The sequence below is a fragment of the Nylanderia fulva genome, unplaced genomic scaffold, assembly GCF_048542155.1.
Source record: "Nylanderia fulva isolate GAGA-0341 unplaced genomic scaffold, ASM4854215v1 Scaffold44, whole genome shotgun sequence".
Classification (NCBI taxonomy): Eukaryota; Metazoa; Arthropoda; class Insecta; order Hymenoptera; family Formicidae; genus Nylanderia; species Nylanderia fulva.
Window position 1 is genome coordinate 635,421 of NW_028190521.1, and position 12,960 is coordinate 648,380.

The window sequence follows — 12,960 nt, forward strand, 5'->3', positions numbered from 1 at the left end:
ATATTATAATTGAAACAGTCACTGATATTTTTTCAATGTGATTTCATTGACTTTTGCAATGCTACTATTTATAACTGAATAAATATTCCCAATTTTTAATGATATATATGAATATTACTGATTCCATTTAAAAGATATTAAAACACAAATATGTATATACAGAATGTGTAGATACATATATGAAATCATTAGATTAAAAAACAGATGCATAAAACACTGCAGTGGAATAATTGTCGATATCTACGTACGTGTTTATGGAATAAAAGTAACTAATTTGAAGAGTCCCGAAATTCACGAGACGTATCTTATTTTCAGACAATTCCAAGAGCAGCGTGTCTCGCGACACTTTTATTTTTACTCTCTCTCTCTCTCTCTCTCTCTCTCTCTTTCCAGTGCACGGAAAAGAATTTTGTTGAGCCTCGAATATCATCTGGCGGGATTTGTAAGGCGTCCTCCGTGCATTACTTCCGGCGCTCGCAGAAGGCACGGATCCGTCAACGTAACGATCTTGGTGACGCGCCGCTTCCTCTTTCCGTGACTGTTGAAAATGACAAGAGGGAGGGCTCGTAAATAAGCTCGTGCAACCCGTAATTACCTTTAGATATTTTAACGAATCGCGTTCCTAATTATTTATTATTAATCGCTGCTTGACGAAATCCGCTGCTTCGCTGTTGATTACTCAAAATTCTGAACAAGTCGTTCGCCCGAAGCGTGTTTGTCTTACTAATTTGTAATATTAATCATTCTCGTGTGAGTGATATCAATCTTCTCGCTTCCGCGCGTTATGATTTATTTATTATTATTATTATTTATTACTTTTTTATTTACTTTTTATTATAATTTTATCCTTATATTTTTTTATTTATCTATTTTTATTGATTTACCTATATTTATATTTAGTATAAAGTATTATATATATATTTAGTAATAACTAAATGATCAGGACAATTACTGATAGCCAGTCAAACAATATTAGGATCTTATTTTACCTAGGATTTTGTATATACGAGGTTTAAAAATCTTATGCACTAATTCTATAATATATAAAAATTGAATCTTGGTAAAATTAGCTGGTTTTCTCATATACATTGTAACTTATGATTTACTGAACAAAAACGTAGACTCAAAGCCAAATATTTAATAGATAGTTATTAATTTACAAACATGAAAAATTCAATTTCCGTAAATTGTTTGATTGACTATATATGCCTCATTGTCAATAATTATCTATTCTGAAAGCTTCTTAAGGACATTTTTGTTCAGCAGATCACAAAGTTATACAATCATCTTTTGTTCAGCAGATTATAAGCTACAATCAGTTTGCTGTTATCTAAATAAAATTATATATGTAAATGATCATCTAGATGAAGTTTTGGTATTATTTTATCTTTATATAGATAATAAAAATATATATTATCTATATTAAAAATCTATATTAAAAAAAGTTTTTAACAAAATATTTAGTTTTGTTTTCAACAAAATATTTAGTTCTTATTACATTGATATTGTTTTTAACAAAATATTTAGTTCTTATTACATTGATATTGTTTTTGACAAAATATTTAGTTCTTATTACATTGATATTGTTTTTGACAAAATATTTAGTTCTTATTACATTGATATTGTTTTTGACAAAATATTTAGTTCTTATTACATTGATATTTATTTGCACGTATTCGACCGCAGATTTTGTTAAGTCAAATAATTTTTTTTTTCAATGTAGTGCGGGATACTTTTAGAATTTTTTCTTCATCGAGATACTTATCCGAGGTAACTTTGTTACAATTTGCCGTCTGTTATAAATCCAGGGAGTCTCTCACCGGTGAGAGATAGGCCCTCTCGATTAATCTGCGCGCGGCAAAGAAGTCGACGATTTGTTTAAAGGTACCGGAGCAAGACGCGCGTTGTCGAGAACGGCGATGCATCATGCGTAGGGCGCCTAAGAAGCGCCGACATCAAAGGCGGGAGGCTGCCTTTGCACGCGCGCGTCGTTTTTAGGCAAAGTATCAAGTAAGAGAGAGAGAGAGAAAGTGACACTGGAAAAATATCATAAATCCACTTTGACGCTTCGCGCCTCGACGCTGTTGTGACACGCCGCGAGTCAGTTCTCCCTTCCCTCCCTTCCGAGAGGGTAAAATTCTCTCTTTCTCGCGATAAACTCTCATTTATTTATACACCGATCGCGGCCAAGTGCTTGAAGAGCGCGCCGGAGGGAGAGGGATGGAAACAAGATCGACAGTTACACGTGGAAAGATGTGATACGACCGTAAATCTCTCTCGTTCCCTCCAAAATGTATGTATGTACGTAGAAAACAAACATTAATAGAACGACCGTCAGTCACATCGTCGAGAGAGCATCCCCTTCTCCTCGCACCCCCGACGCTACTAATTGCGTTACAATGTGTAGGGACCGGGATTGTGTCACAACAAACTTCTCGGAGCAAACGATCTTTCGCTCTTTCGAAGCTTATAAAACTTGGAATATAACATTTCTCCTTTATATATTCTCCAGAAAATCGGGCCGCTTATAGATAATTAAAATTTCAATTTCGACGGCGAATTGCGCGTGAAAAGTTGGCGAAAATTAATTTCGGACGCTGACGCAAACGTATTTCAAATGTACTAAAGAAAAACCTGTCAAAAATATTATCTCTCTTTTCTCTCTTTCTCAAGTGCCAATATCTTTATCTAAAAATAAATTAAATTTTTTTAATATCAATGTAAATTATATTTATTATATTTATGTATTTATATAATAATATTTATTTTTTTTAATATAAATATAAATTTTATATATATATATAAGAATATTTATTTAGGATTATTCAGGACGAGAACGAGGAATTAATTATTGAAGTCTTATATATTTATTCTGTAATTTGTTTTGACATCTTTCAAGTAAGTTTTATTACTGCACTTTTAATTTGATTATGTAAATATTGCGTAATATGTGTAATGCGGACTAATGTTCAGTTGCTGTGTATTTTCTGATCAATTTATAATTTGTTATAGCTATTCGTACTTGATAAGAACCACAATCTGAATGGTCGAAACGTAGTACGGTTGTTAATAAACTACTAGTCAAGTCGAAGAAAGCATTGATTATTTTTAATAATTCCTGATGTTTTGAGAGAATTTTCATTTAATATTTATTTAACTTTTTAATTTCAAATTTAATATAAATTTTATATTTTTAAATAAATATAAATTATATATATATATATATATATATATATATATATATTATATTCATATCTATATACATATAATTATTAATACAAATAATGAGTGAGTTTAAGGCTTATATTATACGAGCATTATAAAATGTAAGAAGAACTTATATTTGTTAAACGATACACGATGTACATTTTTGTTAAATTAATAACTCCGAGACGTTTTGACATTTACTTGTATATCTTTTCAATCATTACATAATAAAAATTCATTCTTACATGTCAATTAGTATTTAATAAATCAAATCGCAATAATTATTAAATATATATTATTATTTATATAATATTTATATTATTTATACATTTATATAATTTTTTGTCTATATATGAAATGCGCAAGGTCGGCGAGCGCGAGATCCGAACGAAGACTTTTTCGCCCGGATACTCCGCCGAAACCCCGCTGGCGTAATTAACATTCGGCACGTTTATCCAAAGAAGAAGGGAGGAGGCAGAGACCGACGAGCTTCTTGCCCCGGTGGGCCCACTGGAAGTCCAGACACTGATTAAGACGTGACCGCGGTGTGACAGACATCGAAACTGCGCGGTTCTATAGTCGTCCCCGTGTATATATGTTATCCTCCGGGAGGATGTCTCTTTCCTATTGAAAGGGGTCGATGACACAAGTGAAAACGACTGCGCGAGAGGCCAATATCCCTTTGCGTACGCAACTTTGATGTTACTGGAAATCAAAGCGTCGACTGCAAAAAAGGCTCGAAAGCAGTCTGCTGCCGAAGAGAGAGATAAAAAAAGGGAAGAGAGAGATAGAGAAAAAAACTAAAAATTTAATATATTTTTTTTAACAATTTTTATATTTAAATTAGGTAATAACCCATACAACACCGAAAGATTGCAAAAACGTTGCATAGACTTTACATTGAAATATTGCAATATTGCTTATTGGTTGCTGCAACTAGATGGCCGCTTTTTGTAATATTGCAATGAAACATTACAGTAACATTGTAATGTAATTTTTATAATAATGAATAGTAGAAAGTTGCAAACTTAATAATTTACTTTATAAAATTAAAAATTTTGTTTTTAAAATAAGTGTATAAAGTATACAATGAATAGATTTTCATTCATTCGAATTCATCGAATATTTATCTGTTTGATTTCTGAGGAATCAGTTCAGTATGTACTTTAATATCTGAATCCCTGTGTTGGGATCAAGTCTAATAAATTAAACAAATATAAAGATGTAAGCATGATTTTAGTTTTACAGCTAGTTAATTTCACCAATCTTTATGTAATTCTAACTAAAATTGAAGTACGGAATAGATAGAGAATCGCGCGCCGCATAGCGGTAGATAAAGGAACTAGCGATTATTAAATAATATTTTCTATAATCTTTCTGTAATGTTGCTGCAACATTCTCATAAAATATTACATTTGCATGTTTCTATAATGTCTCTACAATGTTACATTGTAACTTGCAAGATTGGAACATTGCTGCAATGTAAATGCAATAATCCGTGCAGTATAGGAATGTAAGCAACATGGACGAAACATGATACGTTTCTCTTGCTCAAATTTATTTTTACCTTTCTACAAGTTATAATCAAGCCTCAAAAGATTTTATAAAGAGACCTGCAGCTTCTATCTCTCTCTCTCGCTCTCACATTAACTGTACGTTTCGCGCTTGGAGGAAAAAGCGCGGTCGCATTTCGCCGGGCAATTTTATAAGCATTCTCGCACCGGCATCAATCATAACCCTTACGAGCGCGTTTTTGCCACCCTTCTTCCCCCCCTCGTATTTGTCCTCTAAAAAGTCCGTCATCGGGCGGACACTGGAACGCCGGCGCGTCCAGTCGATTCTCGATTGACTCATCATCCATCGATGTTCTCGACGAGATGCGCGTTCGCGGACGAAGAACTCGGTTTTTTGCTCGGCGATCCCGTCCGAACTAGCGCGGTCCGTGATCGCCATTCTGCATGTCGTACTCCTCGTCGCCATTGGCCCCCTAATTAAATACAGTTTTTCATCCGGCCGCTTCCGAATCCGCGACGTCCCGCTGCGCGAACTGAATAAATCGCCAAATAAATAAATTCAGGGGCGGATGTATCTCGAGAAAAATCGAAAGCTGTTATTATGTGTGTGTGTATATATATACATATTTTTTAAATCTTCCATATATATATATATATATATAGAAGATTAAAAAAAATATACAGAAGATTGAATACATAATTAAATAAATATGACATAAAAATATAACATAATTAAATAAATATGATTAAATACATAAATTAAATATATATATATATATATATATATATATATAGTCTTTTATATAAACATATAATCCTATATCCCTCCCTAAAGAGTTACATCTCCTCCAAAGGAAGTTAAAAGTAGGAGATTTTTTTGAACAAGTTAAAAAACGAAATTCGATGAATATTTTCCAATAGTAAAAAAGGTACTTATTAATATTTTTTTTAATTTTCTCAAATCGCTATAAAGGGAAGAAACTAGCAACCCCTATTCAATTTTCTATTAAAAGTTTTTAACGGATCGAAATATGATCATCTAAAAATATGTGTTAGAAAGCTTGATTCCTTTAAAAACTTTTTCATTTCTTTTATTTTTTTCGTAAAAGTAATAATAAAAAAGAATTAACGCATTAGCATGCACAGCACGATTCTAAATGGCAAAGGTTTCGAGGTACAAGAAGTTGAATTTTAGAATTAAAAATGCAAGCAAAACTAAATTTTCATCTTCTTTTTGGGGGAGAAACTCTTTAAGGGTATAGATAAAAAAGACCCTCTCTTAATTTTTGATAAAAAATAATTTCCTAAATTTTTCGCACTTATTTAGAATCATCCTGCGTAATAATCTTTGTGCGTTAAATGTGATTTCGTGAGAATGCAATGAATTTCGAGGGGAAACCTATCAAAGAAAGTCATGTTCCGCTTCACCTCGGAGGGAGGAAAACCTTCCTTGATATGTACATTAATTATAGAAAATGTTGATAAACAAGATCGTTCTACTTTGGTTTTGATCGATGATATCGCAGATTGGTTTGTATATATAAATTCGATTTCGATATAGATCCGCTCCTGATTGAAAGGGAAAGAAGAACGATCGACGTTGCTCCGTCGAGCACGTCGCCTTCTCGGAAGGCAAACACAAGTCGTCGATATAATTAGTAGCGCGCGTGTCCACTCTGCCGAAACTCTCGCTCTAAGCTACATACTGTGTTCTGTTACATGAACCGAAGGACCACTCGTGTCGAAAGAGTAGAAGGAGTCGATGATCGCAACCCTCCCTTTCGAGGAAAAGTGTAGCTATATTAATCCGATACTCTGGGGAGTTTGAAATTATAGAACATCGAGCACTTAATTTTTCAATGTCCGAATAATATCGCATTCTGGAACCAAAATTTTTTTCTACGAATATTAATTTCTACCTAATATATTTACTTGGAAATTTTAAGTGATCAAATTATAGAATATTGAATTATGAATTATTTAGTGTTCTAATAATATTATATTCTGAATCGAAATTTTTTTCTCACTGCAAATGTCAATTTTCTATCTAACATTTAATTTAACATTTTAGGTGCTTGAATTATAAAATACTGAATTTCTAATATTTTAGCGTCCTAATAATATTGCATTCTAAATTGTAATTTTTTTCTCTATTAATGTCAATTCTCAATCTGACATTTACTTTAATATTTTAAATCAAATTATAGAATATTTTGATAACTAATACTTTAAACTCTTGAATTAAAAGTCATTTAAATTTAAGCGGGACAGAGACATTTTATTAAAAATAAAATCTCGAATTAGACATTTAATTTAATTTCTTGATATATATATTAAGAAAAATGAATGCCCTATGCACAACGAATCAGTTGCAACGAAAAAAATAATTCTTCCTTGAAACTAATGTATTGACATTCACTTCTGGTTCTTATTTATCTATTAAATTTATATGTACATATATATATATATATATATATATATATATATATAGAGGGCATTAATTTTTTTAATACATATACATCAATAAATTAAATTAAATGTCTAATTCGAGATTTTATTTTTAATAAACCATTCTGCGTCCCCCCTAAATTCCTCCTATTTAAATCCTCGCCGTTAAATTTAAATAATTTTTAATTCAAGAATTTAAAGTATTAGTTATCAAAATATTCTATATAATTGTGAGTATATATATATATATATATATATATATATGAGTATATAATAAGCAAATTTTAAATAGTTGTAACTTTGTTTTGAAAAATGAGAATTTAAATGAGAATTTAAATAAGAATTTTAAAAAAGGGTTTTATAGCTTGAAATCTCTATTTTCGAAATAAGGTCATAGCTTTTTTCATTTTCTTCAATTCTGATATTTTTTTACATACAGAAAACGGCGAACATAACAAATGAAATGGAAAATTTTCTTCTCACTTTGTAGACATGTCGCATACATAAGATTTGAAAAAATTTTGGACATTTTCATGTTAAAGCCTGAAGTTTTCCCTGCAAAATCATTTTTTAAAATTAAAATTTTGATCGTTCCTTATCAAGTTATCGCAAATTGAAGAGAAAATATTATTTTCACTTTGATCGTTCATAACTCCGTTAAAAATCATCGTACAGTAATTTTACGAAAAGATTCTTAAAGCTGAATCTTTGCTCTATAGTATGATATAGAGACTGAATTTTTTTTATCTCGGGAACTTTTTACAAATAGGTGAAAATAACAAAGAAATCCGCAAGTTTTCTCATTTTTGTCTAAACTTTGAAAAAAAGTTACGTAGGGTGACCAAAAAATTTTATCGACTAAAATTTTTGTGCTTTCTAGTACCCCAATCTTGGCAAAAAATCATAGACTTGCTGTAATAATTTCTTTATAGTGATCCGTATGTTTAAAATGATCGATTTATGTGGAATATGTTAAAAAATCTTGATTTGCTTTGATAAAAAATTTAAAAAAAAGTAAAATCCGTGGCAGCACAATCTTTTTTCCATTTTTCTAACATAATCTTTTAACTGTCTCAATATAAAATTTGGAAAATGTAAAGTTGCATATCATTTCCAAAATTACCACCGATATCAGCTTCATCCAAAACGCACCACGTGAAGGTTGTACGATTCGATTAATTTTTTTCGAAGCAAAGTTACAACTGTTTAAAATTCGCCTACTTTTTGAACAATCTTTTTTATCCCTTAATTATTTTGAAGAGTGTATATATGTAAATATGTTTTTATGGAATAATAAGTCCTCTTAAATAGTAAACAATGTATTCTAAATTAAAATTTTTTTCTCTCAAAATCAATTTTTGAAGTCATTTCTCAATTTAACATTTATTTTGATATTTTATTTAAATAATCAAATTATAAAATATTAAATTCTTAAAATTTTTTAGTATTCGAATAATATTACATTCTGAAACAAAACTTTCTTCTCTATCGATGTCAATTTTTAATTTAACATTTACTTTGATATTTTAAGTGTTCAAATTAGAAAATATTGAATTCTTTTTTTAGTGTCTAAATAATATTGCATTTTAAAAATAAATGTCATCATAAAAAAAAATGTTTTTCTCAGTTGGTGTCAATTTTTAATCCAATATTTACTTTAATATTTTAAATAAACATTTATTTTTCAAACTATTTATCTACAGTTTTACTCTTTTTTTAAATCTCTAAATAAAGAGAACTATTCGTTGTACTATTTATTTGAAATAAAAAGCATAAAAGCTCAATTTCTATCAAAATTAAACCTGTCAAAATTCTCTAATCGTAAATTTGAAATAAAAGATGGAAGTAAAATATGTTGGAATGCGACATATAAACAACGAAAAGAATTCTTTCCGATCTTAAGGGGTTATACCTACCTGTGAGGTTGAAAAAAACATGTATTTTTAGGATTTTTTTTATAAGACTTAAAAAAAATGATTAATTGTTTGAATGTATACATTTTGAAGATTCTATAGTACTTTTTGTATTACAAAATATTAAAAAACAAAAAATATATCAGCGAGAGCACTTTTTTGTAAGTTTTTTGCGGCGACCACGGTAGTTTTGAGTTCGTTCATCTAAAATGAAAAATTCGAACGAATATAGTTAGTATATTAGTTTATCTAGTGCCCGATCATTGCTTTTTATTTTTCGTTGCGTAGTTTTTTTACAGATAAAAATAAACGATTTTTTGGTCGAAAATCGATACTTTTAACTTTAAATAACCGCCATTTTGTCCTAAATTAATTTTTCGAGATAATGAACGATCGGGCAGATCGCTGATATCTTTTTATCGTTTATATTTTGTAATAAAAAAAATATTAAAAAATCTTTAAAGTGTATACATTTAAATGATTAATCATTTATTTAAAAAAATTTTTAGTTCAAAAAAATTTCTAAAAAATACATTTTTTTTCGACCTTACAAGTAGAGATGGATTATAAATAATATTTATACAAATATTAAATAAGGAAATAAATAATGATCCATTAACACGTTTGGCGAACACATCTTCGTGTGTCTCTCGAGGACGAAACACTTAGTAGCGTCTCTAACGTCTTACATTTCCGCGTTATGCTCCAATTTCGCGGCTCTCGTCCCTCTTCTGTATCGCCGCGCATTGAACTTACGAGCGTCGTAAATCGCGCGGCCAACGCCCCGTCGACGGGCGACGCGACATAATCCCCCAAAACATTCGCGCGAGCGAGTCTCATAGAGGGACATTAACGTTCAGCCCGGGCGATTAAATAAGTCATATCGTCGCGTCTCTCTTAACGAAGCGCCGCGGAGCAGCATCCTCCTCCGTCTCGGTTGTCGGCTGCCAGAGGCACTTCTTTTTACCCCCATTGCATCCTCCCACCCTCTCTTCTCACTTCAGCTTTCTCCCGTTTCCTCGAGTCTGTTCTTTTATTCCTGTCCTTGCGCGAGATGCAGTATTTATATAAGCAGGGACGACCAAGAGATAGAAAGAGAGGATTTCGCAGCTTTCTTCGCTTTCAGCGCAATGATACGCACACGTGCTCCGTCCTTTTCTTCTTCTTTGCCTCGGGTGAGAAACAGCGACTCGTCATCGCTCTCTCTCTCTCTTTCTCACGCTGTGACAGCCGCTTTGACAGACCGGCGGCTGGCGTGAAAACGCTCGCCAATTAAGCAGCGGTGAATTATGCACCTTCCCGTTACTTAGCCGCGAGTTTAGTAGGTGAGTTACGTGGTACTTGCCAGTCGACAAGCCGCGGACGAATTCGAGCATCTCGGCGAGGAGGAATCTCTATCCTTCAGCCTTCCCTCATCGTTCCCTCCTACAAGGGTTGGTGCACAAAACGGGGACGGTGTCGCGAGCATAACCGGACATCCGGTAACGTCGCAGAGGTCCCTTTGATGTCTTTGAGAACGTGAAATTCGCGGGATCGTATGCCGAATGAAATATGCGCGATGCCCACATCTTGTTTCTCTCTCTCTTATTTGTCCTTGTCTTCCTTCGCAACACATTGCGCGATACGCAAACATTAAAGTGGAAAGGATTACGAAGTGCCGAGGAAAAATTTCTACGAGGGAACGAAAAATTATGGGTTCGAGTTCCTTTTGATTTCTTTACGAGAAATTCTTACATGTCTTTTTGCAGCCCAGATCCAACCCGCGAAGCTTCCATGAAGACCATTATTTGTCACTTTGCATGTGTCAAAACATATATCTGCACCGAAAAGATTGTATTCTCGAAGAAGACTGTGTATGCTATAAAATTCTTCTTAACAGATATTCATCAATGTTTCCTAGAATATCCTCTAAAATTAAGAATTTTTTTATTAATAACAGCCATATGTTTGGTTTTATACTTGTTAATTTTATGTTATATAGTCATATTGTTGCAGCCACAGTAATGTTTGCTGTTATCTAAATAAAATTAGAAACGATCCTCTAGATGAAATTTTTGCGTCATCTTATCTTTCTATAGATAATAAAAATATGTACTATCTATTTTTCATCTCAGATGAAAAAAGTGTTATCTTTACCAAATTATCTAGAATAATATTCAGATAATTTGATTTAAAGCCACAGCACATAAAAATACTTAAGCAATAAACAATAAAAAAAATTGTAAATAAAAGTATAAATATATTTTTATATCTCTTTTATTATTTACATTTATTTATAACTGTGTTTGCATAAGCGGTCATAAAAATAATATTATCTGAAAATTATCTAGATGAATCTTCATATATAATTTTGTATTACACGTGCAGGCAAAGTGGCACTTTGTGTGCGTGTTTTCTGTGCGTAAAGCGGCCGATTTCCCACGTCGCCATTTAGCGGCGACGCGGTGAGTGAATAAGCCGCATTCAAAGCCATTGCCTACGGCTGAGCCGCGTTTAAAGTCATTGTCCACGGTTGAAACCGTGGACAATGACTTTAAACGCGGCTATTCTCGCACCGTGCCGTCGCAAGATGGCGGCGTGCGATCGGCCACCTCGCGCACAGAAAACGCGCACAAAGCCACTTTGCCTGCACTTGTAATACAAAATATCGTGTGCATTAAGTGCGGATTGACAATTGTTCACTCGTGTTGGATGGTCGCACTTGCCTTCGGCTCGTGCGTCCATCCCCCGCACTCGTGACCAATTGTCAACTTTCCGCACTTGATACACAATATACTATTATGTTTTATCTAGATACATTTAAAAAAATTATTTTCATCTTATCTAAGATGAATTTATATATTTTCATCTCATTTTTATCTAGCTAATTTTAAAATAATTTAAGCACAACACTGGACTTGCAGCAACATATATGATTATAATGTTGCAAATTACAGTGCAATGTTTATCCGAATAGTTTTAGTTAATTAGAAGAATAGATGAAATTAATAAGACACTCGATTTTAAGAGAAGTGTTTAAGAATTTAATCGTTCAGGTCTCATGCTTGATCTATATACATATATATATACACATACTATAATTATATGTATACTTTCTTCATGATCATTTTTACCTGTGCGTTATATAAGATAATATATTTTGTTAATGTAAAAATAAATCTCATTTTGTCTACATTTTTTTATAAATTAGGAATATCTGCTACTAATAAATTTAGAAAATTCCCATCCCTCAAGGTAAAAGAATTCTCGGTGTCTATCTTACTTAGAATTTTTAGGGGATTCTAGAAATAAGAGAAAAATTATTAAAATAAAGATACAACACAATTTTATTGAGAAATAATCAATCGAGGAGGCTCTGATAGATATCTGCAACTGAAAAAGTGAAATTTTGAAAGATTTTAAGCGTATGCACGGGCAATGTCATCCTCAATGGGACTGAATTACAACTATCATACACCACATATCTTCCCTTCCATCTCCTCTCTCGCGGATATTAAAGATGAAATATCGTTGTACATTTCAATCTACGTCATTGACCGAAATTACCTTTGTATACCTCTGACACACGGTGTGATAAATCTCCGTGAAAAAAAAAAAATACTTACCCAACGAGAATGCTGGAGGACGGACTCTGCTCGTTTGCGGACTTGAGCTGACAATACCCAACGTTGAGGTGTCCCTCGTAAAATTCGAATTTGTCCGCTGGTCGTTAGGTCGGGAGGAATCCAAAACCATCTTTCGCTCCCTTCCTTCTCTCTCTCTCTTTTGCTCGGAGCTCTCTCTCTCTCTCTCTCACCGCGTCGCGTACGGAATATAATCTACCGCGGCCGTAGAACAATCTATCACTCTCGTACAACGAAAGTTTGACGCAGTGTCAA